The sequence below is a fragment of the Pyxicephalus adspersus genome, chromosome 7 (assembly GCF_032062135.1).
Source record: "Pyxicephalus adspersus chromosome 7, UCB_Pads_2.0, whole genome shotgun sequence".
NCBI classification, from domain to species: Eukaryota; Metazoa; Chordata; class Amphibia; order Anura; family Pyxicephalidae; genus Pyxicephalus; species Pyxicephalus adspersus.
The window spans coordinates 54,035,078-54,055,223 of record NC_092864.1 but is presented as its reverse complement, the minus strand read 5'-3'; the positions used below and the strand labels follow the sequence as shown (position 1 = coordinate 54,055,223).

General features: G+C 39.0%; 1 protein-coding gene across 5 annotated transcripts in view; it reads right to left on the bottom strand.

Annotated features, from left to right (window-relative positions):
* The window catches only part of AGAP1 (ArfGAP with GTPase domain, ankyrin repeat and PH domain 1), a 232,650-nt gene that overhangs the window by 121,566 nt on the left and 90,938 nt on the right, over positions 1-20,146 (bottom strand). The gene's annotated exons all lie outside the window — the stretch shown is intronic.

Here is a 20,146-nt window from a genome sequence, read left to right as displayed (position 1 = left end):
ATAGCAGTGCCAATGATAAAGCATAGAAAAGTGAGTGTAAATAAAACATTTTGATCAGGCGGGTACTTTTATTTTATTGGAGAAGGGACATTGTCCGTCCCTATTGCAATTAAAAGACAGTCTGATCTCAGTTTTTTTTCAACATCTAGTTAACAGCATAGGAAAAGTAGTGCAGCTGAAACTAATTTAAAATGTTACATGGTGGGGGCATTGACATCTATGAATTTTGGTGGACCGAGTTTGCCATGCCTTAAAAAAAATAAATAAAAAAATGTCTGCATGTTGCAATGGTAATGCTGACCAGTACTAGTAATACAAACACAAAGTATCACACACACAGAACTGCACCACTAATCCAGAATTGTGAATGTAGCTAGATCATGAAACTTATGATTTTTGAAGTGCTAAAGGGGGCCTTAATAACAAGCTACACAGGGAAAAGAATACCATAAGAAGGGGTTAACTACAGCAATATCTACTACAAATTACAAAGACAAATACCAGCAGGTTACACTGGGTTTGTTCAATCTCTAGCGGCTCTCCTGTATTTACACAGCAAATACTGGAAGGGAGAATAACCAAGGCCATGCTTGGGTCCAGTTTATGGACCAGTTTTTGACCCAGCCTAAATGGAGCGCAGGTAAAGCAGATTATAATTGCTGCAGAAACCTTTGAACAATGACACAGTAATGTGACTGACCTTTACTGACTGGGTGCTGCGTGATGTGGAAACATATGGTGCTGCTTCTCGTCACACGTGGGTCAATAAATGGTGTGACATGGGCTGGGAACGTACAAAACAATTTGGACAGTAGAAATCTCTGAGGGGACACAGGAAATGCAGGGATGAGAACTGATTCCAATAAAACAGGCTCAGATTTTCCATAGCATTTGCTAAGTATCCCCTCATGTTGACACAAAGGTCTGCAATGTGGACCCTGTGGCAGCAAACTGCATTATGCAAAACATACATTTGTTTTTTTTACTATACAACCAATGAATAAAAAACCGGCCCAGGCATGTAAAACAGTTCCAACTGTACAAATTAAACAAAAATAACCTCTCTATAGGAATAGGGTGAGGAAACCTGGAAAAAAAGAGAAAAAAAGGAGCAGCCAAACAATTTATCAGTAATTCTTTTGAAACATTAGAAGATACAGATGATGTCTAATGGAAATTTGATACCAAGGTTTCTTGCTTCTGTTTTTAGATATCGAGACCCTTGAGGGCTATATACACTTGTCTATTTTTATATAGCAAAAATCACCCATTTAGCAGTAAAAAAAAATGCATTTCATGTAAAAAAAAAAAAGTAAATAGAGATTTACCCTAATGAATTTTCTACGTCATTATGAACTAAGAGGCTATATGCTGATAATTTTCAGCCAATCTATAAAATAGCAGGATCCTCAGAACTTGAGACTAACAGTGCTATAAAGAGGACAACAAAAAAAAAGCAAACAGCACATTTTTTACATTCTCTTGCACATGATGTGTAAATATAATTCTCACATTTCCACAATGAGCTCTGCAACAAAAAACCTAAGCTGCCATAATAAAAAGTTGTAGGCTATAAAATGTTTCAAGGTTCATAAAATAAAACAAAACCAAATGCTGACCTAGGATATGGTACCACCAATGTTCTAAACATATGGCTGCATCTCTGATGATCATGAAGGCTGCAATACAAAGACTTACAGGCTCAGACTACCTACAAGCAAAATATATTGCAAACCTAACTTTTCACAAATTTGTAACATACTTCTTGATGACTCAAATTAGGAAAGCAGAGGAAAGGGACAAAATTATTTTTTAGACAAGTGTTATCTTACTTTATGTATGTGAACCCTTATCTTGTGCTCAATAGAAAGTGTTCAGCTTTGGTTTACTAACAGACTGTAAAACTGTAGCCACAAAGAGATAATAATTCTCTCAATGAGAACTACAACCTGCAGTTCCAGCAAATAATAATACATAATATTACACAAGCACATACGTGAATAACAAAACCGATAACTTGGCAAAGTTTTGCCTTGTCATGCTGCACACCGACACATCTGGCAAAAAAAGGAGGACACTAATTACTCCACGTGCACTAAAAATAACCAAATTATAATACAAAATTCCAATGACAAGCAGGAGGACAAAACAGATGATGTTCAGTGTCAAAGCTACACAATGAAATCTACAGTCTCCTTTTGTGGCTCTAATCGATGTTAACCCTGTGGGTACAAACACAGCTTAAGTGCCTTACTGGGATGCAATATCATATCACATAGACAGGTACTTGGAACTGAAAGAGTTATTGTTCAGTTTGTCAGCCCTCACCAGGAGGGGGAACAGAGCTGCCCCCTGTGACCTGTCTGACAGGAGGGGCAATAATCTAGAGCTGTCACTTGCAAACACTGAGCTCCATGTGTTGCCCAGACAAAAGCCAGAAGCAGAAAATATTAGAATGGAAACACATTGAGTTACCACACCCCCCCTGTCTCTCATTCCTCACCACCACCCCCTCTGGGGTATATGCAGTTATAAGCAAGATCTGACAATGCTTGCAGCTGCAGCATCCAACCTAGGGACACTCATTAATTACCCTCCTGCACTATTCCCAGGGGCAAACCCTGTCAGAACAGCACATGTGCAGATCACCATGACATCAGCTGATCTCCATGACATCAACAGAGGAGAGATTGCATCAAGTCCCACACAAGAAGGAGACAACAGAGTTGTACGAATGTGTCTAAAGACAGCAAAGAACTAAAGGGGCAAAAACAATTCAACAGACCGAGACAATTTACTGCTATCTAATGCAAGAAAAATAGAAGCCACATAAATACAATGTGATATAGGTGGAATGCAGACATGGAAATAATCTTATAAATAGATGCACACCTAGGAAAAAAGATGCCATAATCAACCAAATAGAATGACTGACTGTGCGGCTGTATGTATTATACAACAGCAGGCAATAGATGCTCACCATTTAGTATTATCATGCAGGGTAAGTAATCTGAGGGACTGGTGGACATCCCTGTCACTGACATATATACCACCCTCAGAAGGCAGGGATGGGTCATGAAGGTACCATCAAATAGTCCATCACTTGCATCACCAGCATGATGATTTTATGTCTCCTTGTGTTGGCCTACAATGGAGTAGTATGCAAATTTACCTATGGTACAGGTGTGAGCAATTCTATTGATAAATTCAGCAGTACAGCCGGCTGTTGGTAAAAATCAGGTAAAGGTACAAATAAACTGCAGAGATTTACAGAAGCATTTACAAAACACAAATCTACAGAACAGCAAGCAGAGGATTAGGAGCTACCAATGCATCAGGTTACTGGGAAAGTTTATACAATCTGGTGGTTTGATGTACTCCTACATGTTTGAGAAGAAAAAATAAAACTTCAGGCAGGTAGGTGCATCCTTTTTTATATTTCTACAAGAATCTTCTGCATTACCAAAGCATACCGCTAAAGCAGAAATCGATTTCTCAGGTAAACTAGGACCAAAATGAGCATTTTTCTCCTTGCAATACAAAAGAAGCCCCACCACAATCGTAACCCTGTGATTTTACCAGGATTCTGCTGTAAGCTTAGCAGTCACCCTGATAACTTGGGATAAAAAAGCGACTAGGCCAAATATGCACCAGGTAAAGTCTAGGCTGACAGACTGTATATAGAAGCAGTCTAGACAAAGTCAAAACTTAAACTGGAGAAACAAGGGGCAAATTGTTTAATTCCAGACAAATGAATAAACTATGTTATAAGAAAATAGAAAGTAAACCATACACATATGCAGACTATAACACAGATGTGCAGATGTCCTTTTAACTGTGATTTTTAGACTTTTCATACATTAAAGTTGCACACACTGCCATACAGTAACATACACAGGGCATGTGTGTGACGTCAGTAGGCAGCTGGGAGTGTTGTGCACATACAATGCATTCCTGAAATAGTTTAGCGGGATTGGCAGAGCCAAGAATCCACCTTGTCCAGATACAGGCACCTGATTCTTCACCCCTAGGAGAAAGCATTTTGGACCTGCAGCTCTGGACCAAACAATAGATACTAATGTGTTTACGTTAAGATTGTTAGGTTGTGGCATTGGTAAAATCACTATGTGCAAAAAAAAAAAAAAGTGGACGCACTAAGTGCTTTAAGGTATTTAAAGCTGTTGAACACACACCTTTGTCTTTGTACATTGTTTTTTAGAAGACCATTACTGGAGGGGGGAGGGGCAAAGGAAAAGGGTAAAGGAGTGAATTTAAAGATGGGACACAAGATCAAGATTAACTGATCTGTCACAAGAAAATTATAGAAGTTCTGCCATTTGTGGCCTCCTAAAGAAAATTCTAGCTGACGGGCTGTGTGCGACTGAAAATTGATCTTTTTGAAATGAAATACAAGCAGAAAGTTTGTTACTGCAGACGTACTATGTTTCTCCTGCAGACGTACTATGTTTCTCCTGCAGTAAAACCTTCTTACCTTCCTGCTTTTAGTATGAGCACCGAGTTGCACATCTGTTGGATGACGTGTAAATTAGATGAAAATGTTGGTGCTGCGAAAGGACCTCAAGAACATCAAATCACTGGAGCAAAAGTAAAGCAGAGTTTAGTTTAGATACATTTGAGTCATGAACCTAGAACTAAGATTCCTAAAAACTGGTACAATTCTTTTGTTTTCTATATTGGTCTCAGGTAAAAGACTCAAAGCATCAGCATGACACCTAAAGAACCGATATTTTCAAAGCGCTCAGCAATGACCGCCTACATGATTCTCACATGACAGTGTCCCTTTAATCACATTTTCACTATCAGAGAGGAAAGTAGTGCATCTCTCCTTTTTCTCTCTTTTCATAGATTATTTCCAGGAAGTATGAAATTAGAAAATTGTATACTAGAGTAGTAAAACTGTACATTCCATGTAACAAGCACTATTCTAGGAATTTACTAAACAGAAGTAGTATTCTGTCACAGACAGGACAGTCACAAGTAAAGTATGCACGACATGCACAACATGACAGTGATTACATTTCATTAAACAAATAACGAGATCTGAGGCATTCTATAGATCCAGTTGATGGGTGTTTAGTAGAAAGACTTCATTTGAACGTCTGTGTTTAAAAATATCTTAATTACACGCAGTGATCCATGTATGATGAGTTTTGTAAAGCAGTTTGGTGCACTTTTTATGGCTTGTGGTAAGTTTTCCATGTATCTCAATAAAATTTTAATGTAAATTTTAATATGCACTTGCACATTAATGACAGTGAACCTGTCAGCCATATTAAACATTTAAAGGTGAAGATCTGCCTAACCAAGGTGCGAAAAAGTGTATACAGTTATTTGTATCGGCCAGGAAACCCTCAGCCACACACAATCTGCACAAGCCTGGGAGATGATTGCAGTGGAACCTATAGAAGGGATCGATAACAAGAACTGCTCATCTAGGATAAATATGTTGCCAACAGCTTGCAATCTAGTTTGGGAATGTCAAACATTCAGACTGTAAAATACGATACAGAAGAATGTTTGCTATATCAGTGAATGATTACTGCTTATATAACCTGATACTTCCTAAACAATTCAGCTGAATCCAAGCAAGCGCTGTACATTGTACAAAAGGGATTAAATGAAAGGAAAGGAGGGGGGACTAAAGTGATAGGGAGTAACTGCTATTGACTTGAATGTCAGTTGATGCAAATTGAGCTTCTACCTGACTCTTTCCTAGTTTTCCACAAAACTCTCCCTCAGGACACTAAACAGCCTTCTATTTGTATTGTTACATTCAAGGAGATAACTGCCATTTGGCAGTCTAATTCAAGAAAGTCCTCAATGGTTGGACGGTCTGCAGGGACAACAGTCCATCGAATATAACTGATTAGTTATTACACAATATCACTAGGTGATATATGGAATAATAATATGGAATGCTGTAACCAAACAAAATCACTCATATTTACATGGGAACTGTTTTTTTATGGACCCTATTTTTTCAGCAGGTTTGTAAATATTACCAAATTTCAGGACACTTCTACCTAGCAATATAACCCATACAATAATGAGGTTCTATATGTCATCAGCTCATGGTGGTTTATACTGAAACAAGGATGACATCCTATAGCAAAGGTGTGTATTTAACGTGGAAATAAAGCTCCACTTTTAAAAAATGTGTTATCAGGCAGCTCATTATTGCAGAAAGGAACAGGCAATGTCACTTCTGCAATAACCCCTCTTACCTGCCGGACTGCTTCATGAACTGTCAAAATAATCTGAGCTGCCCATGCTTTAGTTGCCAGGATATCCGGCAATTCTGGCTTCCCTTGCACTGCTGCGACTAAATGAACTCACAGAATCCTGAAAGGTGTTTTGTATTCCCAGCCAATCAAGATGGCTGAAAATAGCAAGAAGGAAAATGGTGGCACCCTGTGACAGTACTGGGACAGGCAAGTATGTTGGTGTTTAGTTTTGCTTTAACAAGGCATGCCACAATTGTATGGTGGGTTTGTAGTTTGGGATAAGGTAGGATAAGGGTAAAACCCCTGCCAATTCATATTTTAGTGTCATGTAACACTGGAGAAATGTTCCTTCATTTCCTGTTGCAAAAACAGTATGTTAGAGGAAATCCCCCAAAATGAAGGGAATTACACAGTTGTCCCTAGAACAGAGGCCCTCAATGAAAACGTTGCTGCTTTCTCGGAGGACAATTTTTGGATTTCCTTTCAGTTACTTTCTTAATGACAATGGGCCCAACCTTTCCCCACCCTATGCAAAATTAAAATGTGGTCACTTTCACATCTATTTGTACAGACTTAAACTAAAATCTTAACAATATTCAACCTAAATGTCAACTTGTTTTCTACCTATATAATTGCGCAGCCAGTTACAATGGAATATACTTTTATGAATTCTTTTTACACTCTTATCTTATTGCATTTCTATAAGAAAAACGTCATACCCCTTTTTCAAACTGATGTCACACCAAGAAAATCACCATGATGAGCTCGATAAATTGTTTACTTCAAATTAGTTATAACGCTAACATGTAAATATGACCACCTTGGCTGGTATAAAAATCCTGGAAGAAATGTGCAGCCATACTACCCATCACCATTGAAAAACCTCCATTTTTCCTTTTCCCAAGTATTTATATATTCATACCGCTGCCACCATTAGCCACCTGCCTGTCAATTATGGATGAATTGTTGTTCTGAAGACTTATAGTATTCAAACCGACAAAGCATAATGCATTAACGTGTTAAAGCAAAGGACATAATTCTGGAGGGGGCTGGGGGTTATTATGTATTTATAATGTATGGAACTGGTTTGTGACTAGACTTGAGCAGCTTGGCAGCTTGAAAAAGCATCCTGCGGTCTTGACACAGGTCAGTGCAAACTGTAAACAGGCAGTCACTCATCACGCTGACAATGAGAGTTATATATAAACTTTTCTATATCTGTACTCCACAGTGACTATGTGCAAATCCATTGCCTGTGGAGGTGTCAGGAAGGGATATTATCAGCAAAATGTGGCACCTCATGTGTCAAATTCAGACACCTCTTCAAAGTGCAAGCAAGTGGTATAATCTGCGAGCTACTGTCCTTCCTACACCACCAAAGCGGGGCAGACACATGGATATGACAAGGTAAGTATATGAATTATGAATCCTGCATGTTAGAGCCATCAAGTCCAACACCAATATAACTGCATTCTTCTTATGCAAGCTTAAGCCTTGGAGATTCTCAAGGAAGAGTTCTACAGAAAATGTAAAACAAAAAAAGAAAACTGTTTACAACTAACATTGTAACATTGATATATTCTTCATTGTGAACCAAATACTCTCTTAATTAAACACAATGCCTATCTCCTAACTGTAACTAGAGACATTTTTTTCCAGAATGAATATAGTGATGTCCACAGAAGCCCTCCAGACATTTTATTGTGCATTACTACAGAGGAAGTGGGTTCCCAATTATAAAATAGATGTCCCAAACAGTATACAATTCTCTCTGCCATTTTGGGGGAAAATGCCACAATTGCAACCCTCTCACACAAAATACAGCATTACTTTTATCTCAAAAATACAAACAGTTTTGCATTAGGTAAAAATGCCTCAACTCCTGAGCACAATTTTGTAATCCCAGCTAAAGAATGCTGCAGCAACTGGAATGATTAGTTTTTGTTCAACAACTTCTCTACACAGAGAAGAAACATTGAGACATTAGATACAGACCCTTAGTGCTTGAATGATCAAAAGACTGACAACATGTTTTTTAATCTTAGAAGTTGCAAATAATAAACATTCATACCATGTAGCAGCAGTCCCATCAGTTAAAAACACACAACAATATTTTACTTGTATTATTGTATGTCATTTATATTATGGTTTCCCAGGGGGTTCTACAAGAATAGTTAAGGAAAGTCAAGAGGTAATTAAAACTAAGGGTCCTAATCCTTGACCATTGCTGAAGAGTCTTCAGGAAATATTGTGCAAGTCATCCCTAGTCATGTGCTGAAAGTTAATATAGAACAGACCATTGTCTGACAACCGTGCATTGAACAAATCTAAACAAGGTGTTGTGGATTAGAATGACAATATTTAAGATAAAGGCCAAGGATTAGATTATAATGAATTAAATATATAGTCTCAGAAGGCCTTCTTCAATCTTCAGATTGTCTATGAATTTATCTCCATATAAATGTTCTTGTCTTCAGCACAGAAAATTCCTCTCAAGCCATCAAAAGGGGATTTGCTTGATAAATACAAATGGGGAATAAAGATGGCCCTGCACATGTGGCTTAGGTCTCTGGCTCACAAATGATCATACAAAAATGTATCTGTCTTGTATAGAATAAGGAAGGAGATTTGTTTTTTATTGCTGCCTGTGTCAATCGGAGTAAATTCACCCATTCTACGTTTCTTGGTGAGCAGCGCTACTACACTGAAAGTGAGGGAAAATCCAAAATTAGGAATTGTCACTAAAACAGCAATGGGGGGGGGGGGGGGGTAGAGATGGGAAAATCTGTTTAGGTGGCACTTGTCTAATAGGGGATCTTGCTTGCTTTCAGGAAATTCCTTATTTTGTGGTTATGGGACAGAATATTAGAGTAATCACCCTCCCTTGGGAAGCAGATAGTAAAAAAAAAAATAGGATATTACCTCTACCTAATCCATTTATAAGTTGAAAAGTTTAATTTTTATACTTTCAGTTACAAGCTCACAATGATAATATCATCTAGTCAGATGAACGACTATTCAAGGGACAGAATATAATCAAATCCACAAGTAATACTACTGACCCTACGATGTCAGCTAGCTCAAAGTTTATCAATACAATTACAGGTATAATCCAGGTATCCAAAACAAAGTGCATGCAAATGAAGAGGGGTCTATTTTGAGTAAACAATGATCAGGTTACATGGAAACTAGTGGAGGCAGAACATGGAACACCAACAAAAAATGAAACAAAATAACAGCTCATAATAGTGAAGAAAAAAACAAAAACAAAATGTACAGCTTTTTTATGAATACCATACTTTCTAGACAACATAACATAAAAAAGCCAAATTTAGGCTGTTTCCTAGGAGCTGAAAAAGTAGTGTATAAATGGGTGTATGTAACCAAAAAAGCTTACACGTGCCGGGCATCCATTTTATCACATGCTGGACAAATGTTGTAAGATCTTTGCATCCATAGCTTAAGACAAGAAGTGAAATAGGTTACTTAGAGGTCACCGTATCTCTTTTTATGAGTTATTGTTCCACTATATTGTGGAAGACATTTATGCGTAGTGAAGGTGTAAATGAGCCAATTGTCAGGATTTATGGTTTCACATCTTGCACAACAAGCTATATTGGGTGAAGGAACTTACATTTGTAGAAGGTGAGTGAAAACAGACAATGTAATTGTATTATAGCAGATTATGTTTTGCCTTGTTTCTGGCATTTCAGCTAGAAACACAGCTAAACCACATGACTTCACAGACAAGGTATTCTCTATTCTATATTTACATGAAGAAACTGCTGCCAGGTATAAACCTTTAAGCACTTAAAAGTGTCTGCATATACACAGCTAGGGCAAGAGCCTAAAGGTGCCTTCTCCAATGCAAAGACATTCTTCAGGGCAAAAAATCCACATTTTGGAGAAGTATTGGGCTCGTCTGCTGCTTTAGGTGATCCACACATTACTGTGATGGACAGTCACACCAACCAACAAAGATGTGCAGGAGGCACAAAAACGTGGGCAAGCTTCAGTACCTTCAGGAAGTATCAGAGTTTTGCCTGATGCCTCAGAACGGCCTGACATTCAAGCGTTAACAGCAGCATATGCATGCTTATCTCACCATAGGACATGTGAGACCTCTACACAAGTATGCCCAAACTGGTGCAAACACCATTTTTAAGAACAGTAATATTTACAGAAGGTCATCAAAGTGCTCCCACCATTCTTCAGGAAGATTACAAGCACTGTGACTTTTTCACCTTATGCTGCCTACTGCATACCAAATTCAGGTTGACTTTCCCAGATTTATTAAGTTCAATCACATATTCTCAGTATTCCTAACAAAGTAAAGAACCTCAGGCTTACAACTAGGGGAGAACAGATATTGTCTTTTCCATTAATAAGATTGGAGGCACCAGGTGTATCCAGCGAAGACCCCATGTACCTCCACTCAATGAGGGAGAAGGGAGTTTGATTGTAAAATACAGGTCATTTGACCGGGCAAGCTTTTTGATCTTACCCTAAAACTACAGGGCCCAGGAGAACAGCACATACATTCTCACCATTGTGCTTAATAAATGTGCAGTGTTTTTCCTTTTTTAATGAAGGTATTGTATGGCTGCCATTGAAATGAGCTACAAAATGTCACACTTTATTACAGAGTTGTCCAGTTGGCTGTTAGCTCAGGTATTTTAAATCAACCAATTTTAGAAGCCTGTGCATGTTTTTCAGTATAGGACACATAGTTATGTGCATATTGTGTATACAGTTTAGGAATGACATTACAAATGTAACCAAGGTCAAAGTACAAAAATACTACTGCGGTACTGTCCCTTTGCAAACAAAGACATTTGCTGGCAGTGAAATGGTTATCCTGGAACTGTAAGAAAACCTAGAAAGACTTCAGTACTGAATATGAAAAAAAATTGGCTACAATGTATTTTCTTTAAAAGCTAAATTCCAGGAAAAAACACAACTTCTCTTGTCCTCCCCTGTACTGCAAGGATTAAATTCTCATTTATGCCTTGGGGGACCATAACAAAGGAAATAACTTACCTCATCTCTCACTCTCCGGTAGTTGGCCCACCCCTTTCTGGTTATGATGGTTGCATTGCGGGCAAACACTTGGCGGCCCTGCGCTGACGTCAATGCCTGCGACCACATCCCATAGCAGCTTATGGAGCAGACAGTGGTGGACCGGCCACACACTTAACCCTTGCAATGGGACTGTCCACTGGAGTACGAGTACCCGTTCAGATGCTACCATAGTTGCAATGCGTAAAATGTTCATTTTTGTCTAGGGGGGTGTTAAAGACCATCTTTTCTTGTAGCTTCTATTCCAGAGCACTCTAAGCTGCAAGTCGGATGTCATCCCCTACAACACAGGGCCCTGGAGAGTGAATTGTAATTGAGTTGACAAAGTTTGACAACACCCTACAACCCCAAGTGTCTGGGTTCCAGCTTCAGGTATTGCATATAGCACTTTGCATGACATCAACACTTTATCAGACAACAAAGTCATTTCACTAACATGCAAGCTATTTTACCTACGATCATTATACTATTTCAGAACATTTTCCCACCGAAACACTAATGTCACATATTAATAGTGGTCCTTATTCTGTTAGGTCCGAATTAATGGGATGTAACTATTGAAAGGCTTTATGATTTATAGAGGGTTTTAATCTCTACTTGTAACAGCACTTTGTTTCTGCCTTCCCTAGTAGGCACCAATTCACAAGTCTTATGTGAACAAAATGCTGTGAAATCCAATAATTAAGCAAGCTTGCAAAGAAATCAGATTCCCTTCATTGTATTACACTCATCATCCAACATTCAAACAACAACAACGTGTATGTTCTTATCAGTTGTAGGGTTACCGACACCAATTTCAATGGCTACCTTTATCTCCGCTCCTTACAATCCCCCCAGCTTTCTAACAGAAGTGGTTTCCAACAAAATATTTCAGAAATTTCAGCATTAATATTTAACAAGACCATTTTTATGCCACATATTGAATCATAAATTCCTGCATCCCCAGAGGCACCATAACTCTCTGCCTGGTGCCTTGACTGCTACAAGGCTGAGGCTCCTGCAAGGCATCTGGAGCTTCATCTACACAACACGGATTTCTGCAAGAGCAGAGGTTTAGAGGAAAGTATGCTTTGCATTATTCCATTATTGCATTCCATGGAACCAGGGCCATGTAAGTCACAATGATGACTGCAGGTTATTAATAAAAAATACATTGTGGTCACAGCAAACCATAAGATGTCTTATTTCTAGTGCATATTAGAAAATGAATCACAGTATTTAGTTGCTATAGGCAACACAATATCAATATTGTATTTTATTTGTACACAAAGCTTGCATTATTCTAGTAAATCACATCCTTCAGGTTTGGAGCAGCACCCTGCAACATATAAACATAAGAGCCCGGCACTGCCAGTGAACAAGTGCTGTCAGTACATGCCAGGTTTACAAGATGTTATGCCCGATACCAAATACACAAATGTTTCTAAATGATACAATGACTTTCTATAAACATCAGATGGGATCTGCCTGTGTGTGCACACAATAGATGAAATATGTGTATTCAACAGTCTGGAGAAGAACACAATCTATGATCATGTCAGCTCAATGAAGGCTCAGCCACGCTGCTAACAAAAATCTATTTATTTAGCTGCATGGAGCAACTAGGTCTGTATTTTTGTAGATGTCATTCGAATAAATAAATCAGCATAGTTATCATCAGAAAACACCCAACAAGTACATTTATTCCTCTAAATCAGCCTCTCTCTGTCTTTTTAACATGGAGGAAAACCTAACATTACCTTTTCGATTTTTAGGGAACCCCGGCTATAATTACTATATCCACAGCTCACAGTACATTAGTGTGATAGTCAGTGGGAAGAATTCCTCTTACATTGATGACCAGTGAGAAGAATGTCATTCTTACAGATAACCAAACAGATCATTGGTGTCACTTATACTGACCTGAGAATCACCAAACTGCCTATTGTAAGAACCCCCAGCAACCTCAGGAGGAACCCTGGTTGGGAAACACTGGTCTAGATGATTAATGTTTGGCATTATTGGATTATTATTATTATTGGATTATGTAACAGTCTGAGCACCATTCCCTCTCTCACTATCAGCACAAAAAGTCCCCCCAATATCAGGATGTCATTATATGTTTTCAGTTTACCCTCAGGATGGATTATTTCCAAAATTATAATCTAGAAGTCCAGGGGTCCTATCAAGTAAATCAACAGCAAAAATAGAGGAGATAGATATATCAGTTCCTAAAATGGCAATTTTTTTGAAGCTTGTATACAAAAGTTTGCTGTACTGGGGAAGAGGAAGAAAAATCCAGAAAGGTCTCCATGTAAACTCAGCACAAAATCATTTTCTGCTTGTCAATCATTTTCAAGTCACGCTTGTCAGAATAGTACTGCGTGTCAACATTCCAACAGAGTTCTTAAAAATGAGCAACTGACAGGTTCCCTTTCTTTAAAAAAGATTCTCTAGTTGGGCCCTCACCTGAAAGATTCCATCAAATGCCCTGGCATGGCCCTTGGTATCTTCAGCACAGGTGCACTTAGATATGTGTAACATTTTGCCTCATACCTTGCAATGTATACAGTCGCCCTTAACAGATTGTTTTTCACCCCTTCAGTGAATTTACATCTAGAGCCTACTGTGATACCATCACTGAACCAGAAGCCCAATTATACATTGAGTAGACATAGTTCTTGTAGTACCACTGAATGGGGCAGCTGGTAGAGAAGCCGGTGAGCCCATCTGGTGTGTAATTATAGCAGGAAGGCATTTATGGTTTATAGGGAACTCAGCTGGCTGCTACAAAATTATGCACATATAGTAACAAGTAGAGGAAACATATCCAGCAGGTGCTAGATGTTAGATACACAATGTAATAAAATACTGGTCATTTGGGCAGATGGTCGTAAGGTAATCAGTAGGTATGTGCATGCCGTTGTAGTACTTTTTGTTGTAGTACTTTTACTTTATACCAAACTACTGAACACCGTCAAAAACAAACAAAGCAGAAAAGCAGATGTATACCCTAACTGAATAAGAAACAACAGCAAAGTTTTTCAATTCATAAAATGCTTCCAACCATTTTTCATTGAATTGCATTTTTCTTGGCTACTTGCTCAATCATTGGCTGCGCATCATTGTTTAGGACCTGTATCCTCCTGGATACTTTGTAAAAGCAAAGTAATATAAACACTTCGTATCAAGTCTCTTGCACACCTTGAAGAGCCGGAGTTTGAAAAGAAGAAACAGCACAGGGAGCCAATTAGTTCACATATTGCATGTATGTTAGGAGGAAAATGCAGAGCAATGAGCTAATGGCTGCTGCTTTTGCTTTTATTGTCCAGGTGGAGGCTTGAGAGGGTCCTGGAAACCCTGGACTCAGAGTAAGCGGGTTAAATGATGCTGGCTATCAGACTAAGGGATACACTGGTGGAAAAATATAATAAGCTCTGGAATAAAAGTATTTTTAAAGTGGGTTTCAACTGTGTCCCTTTTGGGGAGATTTTGCTTACTGTAGTGGTAATACGCTGTGATTAAACAGCTTACATATGTTACCAGGATGGGACCAGAAGGAGAAACAATCCAACCAGATAACAGGGCATAAAACCAGACAGAGGTTCTAACAATTCCACATTTAATCCAAAATGAAGTCAAAATTTGGCTTTAGTTGGACCTCAAGTTCTTTTTTCAGCCAGCAGTTATAACATTAGCACCGCCCTTACACTGGGGACGGCTTCTCATTATGTGGACTTTATCCCAACATCCAAAAGTCTTCCAGTTAGCAAATTAGCAGAGGTCACACAGGATGTTTTCCACCAATATTAAACCTCAGTGCCCATTCCTCAGGAATTCTTAGAATTACAGAGCCATATGCATGCATATGTTTTTATTTTTCAGCTCCATGATTCTCATATAATGTATACATTGTGTGGGCTCACAGCACAGAGTCAGAATACATGACATCTGAATATGGGACAAGGAAACTATGTCAAGCAAGACAACACATGCTGCACAGAGCATAATCCTAATAAAACCATAGAACATATTGACCTAAAACAACTAATAGAAAGCAAAGTATGTGCACTCACATGTCGTGTCAATATACGCACTGAACGTGTTTGCTTAACGCAGTTGTCCAATAGCCATTACTCATTAATCTTTCCCCAGAATAGGATGCTGGAATCTGCTCATACAAGATATGGCAAGATCATATAGACATGAGAGAGCCGGATATTAGAATTGCCAGTTATAGTAAATGTATTCCTTGCAACCCATAACAGTAGAATAATTCAGAAACTGCTTTTTTTTTGTTTATATTTCTTTCCCTCTCATCATATTTATATAAATGATCTGCTTATGCACCCTTACCGCCCAGCCATCCTACAGCTGGACAAGGATTATAAACCCCAACACCAACACACAGTTGCAGCTGTCATCTGCGTCAGCATCTGGTAATCTAACCTTAACAGAAGTCCATTACATTCACATCCTCCAACTCTTAGATTGTAAGCTCTTCCGGCAGGGTCCTCTCCTCTTCCTGCATCATTGTTTGTACCTATCTGGTATTTGCACCCCCTATTTAATGTACAGGGCTGCCTAATATGTTGGCTGTTTATAAATACTATTGAATAACAACAATATTCTGCAAAGGAGCAGAAAATGTTTAGTCAAAGGCTTTCTTTACCAGGGCAGTATAAAGCAAGATATTGAAAGGTTCAACCACTACGGTTGTTGGAGTTATAGATGTATACGATTGTAAAGCTAATAATGACGACAGCTCTGGGTGAATGTGGGAGCTGGAACATAAGAACAGCCCAATAAATCAGCTTAGTATGCCTGTGGCAGCCCAGACAGTAAGGTGCATGGGGGGTGGGAAAGGTATTGGTATTTTGGACTGCTGGTGGAGTGGCTCCCATCAGAAGCATTTGACCCATCTGTTCTGCAACAGATTACTTACAAGTGTAGTAGATGCATTATAATGTTTTATTTGCAGCAGAATGGCTGTATACCAGCTTCTGTTCTCTGGCATCAGCACCTAACAAAGGCAGATAAAACATACCGGGTGCAGTACCCTTCTGCATTGTTCAGCTGAAATTGATGGTCTGCATATGAACCAATTATCTCACTGCATGATACCTTTCCTCAAGCAGAATTATTTCAGGGATTTTTTTTAATGGAAATTAGAATTTGCTATTACAATAAACTGAGCCATCAGCTTACTTTGAAAGTTCTGGTGGTATTTTAAACTCAAACTAAAAATGTGCATGAAATCGCTATAGTATCCAGACGCAAAGATAAGTTTAATGTTAACCAGTCAAGACAAAATTTCAGGAACTGCCTTTGTAAGTTTCTTTTTTCAAGCTGTACCGAGCCAATGATCATGAACAGAGATGAAATTGGCATTAAAGGGGAACTCCAGACTAACCCGTGAATTTGGCTGAAATATTTGTGTATTGTTTAGAGAGAGAGTCATTATATTATTACATGCACCTTTCCTAGGTTTAGCTTTCTATGTGAGCTCATACACACCGGACAGAGGTGATGATTATAATTTACTGTCCAAACAGAAGGCAGAGAAGTGACAAAGGAAGCTACATTTCTGAACCAAGATAACCGATATCAATACCCGCGTGTCACCTGTCTGGCGTGTAGTGTGCACAATACATGTGAATCACAAGAATGGCTGCACAGAATTACAAATTCTTTGGAAGGTAAAAAAGGCAAATGTGGATGTATTTTAGCTGTGCATTTATATGTTTGCCCAGAATCTACCTGCTTGCTAGGTGCCCATGCTGTCTCTGCAATGTCCATACATCTATACGCAACAAAGAGATAGTAATAAAGTTTATAGTCAGATGTTCAGTTAGAACTCAATTCCACTTGTGTGTTAATAAAAGTGTTTCCATGTGTTAACACAACACGTGGCAATGTACATGACGCGTGCTGGTTGACATTCTCTGCAACACACCTTACCAGTGTCATGCATGGTACAGCATTGCTGTGTGTTTCCCTGGGCTGTGATTTTAGTAGCACAGAATGCTCCAGATTTCTGTATAGTGTGGTGTAGTGTAGTAAATGCCGTAGTGTGTATGGTGCCCCTTAGCCTAAGCCTGCAATCATCATATCAGGAACACATAATAAGAGATAACAATAAGTCAGTATCCTGTGCATGGCAGTGGCTGGTAAGTGGTACAATTCACTTCATATTATCCACAGACCTGCTTGTGAACTTCAAGAAGATAAACATTTTCCCTGCACACCAGCAGTGAGATTTCAAGGAATTCCACAAGCACCTGGAGCTCAGCTAATTAATCCCAGGCTGCCTGAACTCTGAAAACCAAGCCCCAACCATTCCCAGGGCTGTCACATCTCACCCAAGCATGTACCTTCACGTCAAATCACCACCTAATCTTTCCATGTCTCTCCAAACCTTGGCCAGAACAAGGAATTATATGGGAAGGTTTGAAATGCATGTCTGGGTTTAGGAATAGAAAACGCACCTCAGTAAATATATCCACAAGCATTTCAGCTAAATAAACATGTGATAAGTGTGCTAGAGCTAGGAATGGCTGAGTCTAGTAAAGAAGAACTCTGACTTGGCTACTTAAATCACATTAAGTACATTACCATTTTAAACTTGCATGCTTGCAAATGATTTTTTGGTGATGTGATACCTAAATACTGTTTGAGCTTACCATTCTCCATCCTAAATGTTATGGACTGACACTGACTAACTTATGTAAGGCAGGGAAGAGCTATGTGGATCTTTAAAGCCCAATGGCTACACGCTACCAACATAAAGAACAAGTCTTAGATTCCCACAAGAAACCTGCACCATGCAGCTTCCTATAAAAGTATAAAACAGCTACCGTACTGTATATATGACACGGCAGAAAAAACAAAATCATTCCATTGTACATGGCTTCACACGAGTATCAGACCGTCCTTATGTCTGGAGTATCAGGCTGAACGGTAAATCACCAGCTGTACACAACTTGCAAAAATTCAAACTGATGCAGAAATTACTCTAAAATAAATTCCCATATTAGTGACAATAAATCAGACTGTAAGTGGGACATGTGCACTGGGAAGAAGCCAGGCTCTGTTGTGTTGCATAGTTTGATTGTGCCAACCTGTGGAAGGTACGGAGACCTGGAGGAGGGGGAGCTCTTTTATAAGGGGTAAAACAAATAGAAAATATTTCCAGTATATTGAATGCTTATTTAAAATCAAAGCATCATGATTTAGGAAGAGAGGTGACAGGGGTATGGAAATCATTAAAAATTAAAGGTGCTTAAATGTTTGGCTGGAGTTACACTTTAAGTCATTTAAAGGAAATCTGTTGAGTGAGAAAAACAGAAGCTGCCATCGCGGAGCTGAAAATGTTTGTTGCCTGGCTGTTTTTCTTCTCCCCTGCCTTCAATACTTTCTGAGTCACTGAATATATAGATCAGAAAATCTGAACCCTTTTATGCATACTGCTCGTTGACTCCCCATAATAAAACAACAGGGTCAGCATGATAGCCAGGCAACCGGCTGCAAAGCAGAAGTAATTGTGTCCTTTATGCTTTTCACATTGAGACCTAATTGGAATACAGTTCAGATTCCCAAAGCCAAACAAGTCTGGATGTTGACCAGGGAGGACAGAATCGGATACCTGCATGTAGCCCATGAGTCTTCTGACCCTAAAGGATCAACAAACCCCATGCTAATGTGTATGATCACTTTGGTGTCTGGGTAATACCAGCATGTCAATTCTAGACATCACAGCTAACAAAACCTAAATGACTGAAGAGGATTTATAAACTGTGACAAGCTGAACACCCTGCACTATATTGTAAAGGACAGTGTTTCCTGGTTTCAGATCTGTCTATTACTGCACCCTGCTATTCCTAAGTGTAGGCCGTGTAATGAAACCGTAACATCCAGGCCAAAAATTGTTAATATACAAACCCCCTTACCCACACCTTATGTCAAATCTGGCCTAAGTTATTAAACATGAATGTTTTATTTTACAGGGCCAATGAGCGGGCTTATAGGCAGCACAATGTAGATGTCACATAACAATGGTGGAGTATTGCTATGACCAGGCCATGACATTGCGTGACTCAGTCTAGGAGTCCAGCAAGAACATACACGACAAAGAGTGGTCCAAGTGTCCCAGTAACCCACATTATAACACAATAGCAGCCTTCCATGCCAGGGGGGACATAGAAATAAGACAAGGCAGCCTGCAACATCTAGACTATGCCAAAGCTCCGGGATGAGACAAATACCTGCATTGCACAACCGGCCAAACATCCAAATTGTATAAACATTTCAAATTCCTCAAAACAAATCCACATCACGCACTGCTATCGCTAACAAACATATCATTATCCACCAACTACCATGATATGCGTATACTGCCCAAAAATGCTGTGTGATAACAATAAATGCAATATCACCATTCTCCAAAAATCAATGACACCTGTCATAAATGGAGGAATGACGGTGCAATGTAAGTATTGATCAAGCTGCAGGTAATACACTGAGCAGTGTACAGAAATCATCAATAGACATTGTGAATCTTTTTATCTATGCTTAGAATGTATATATATGATTATGTCACTTATTTAATCTAATCGGGCTCATCCAATAAGCAGTAACCTATAGCAACCAATCACAATTTGTCAATGACTTCATTGAACGATTGGTAGCAATAGTTGTCTACACAAGATCCCAAGTTGTGATGATTTGTGCCATGACATGAAATGTACAGGCATTGCTCAGGCCATGTGTTCCCCCAATTCTTGTACACCAGGCTTCCACAGTCCTTCATCGCCTGTCAAGGCATGGATTTCACAATCATGGAA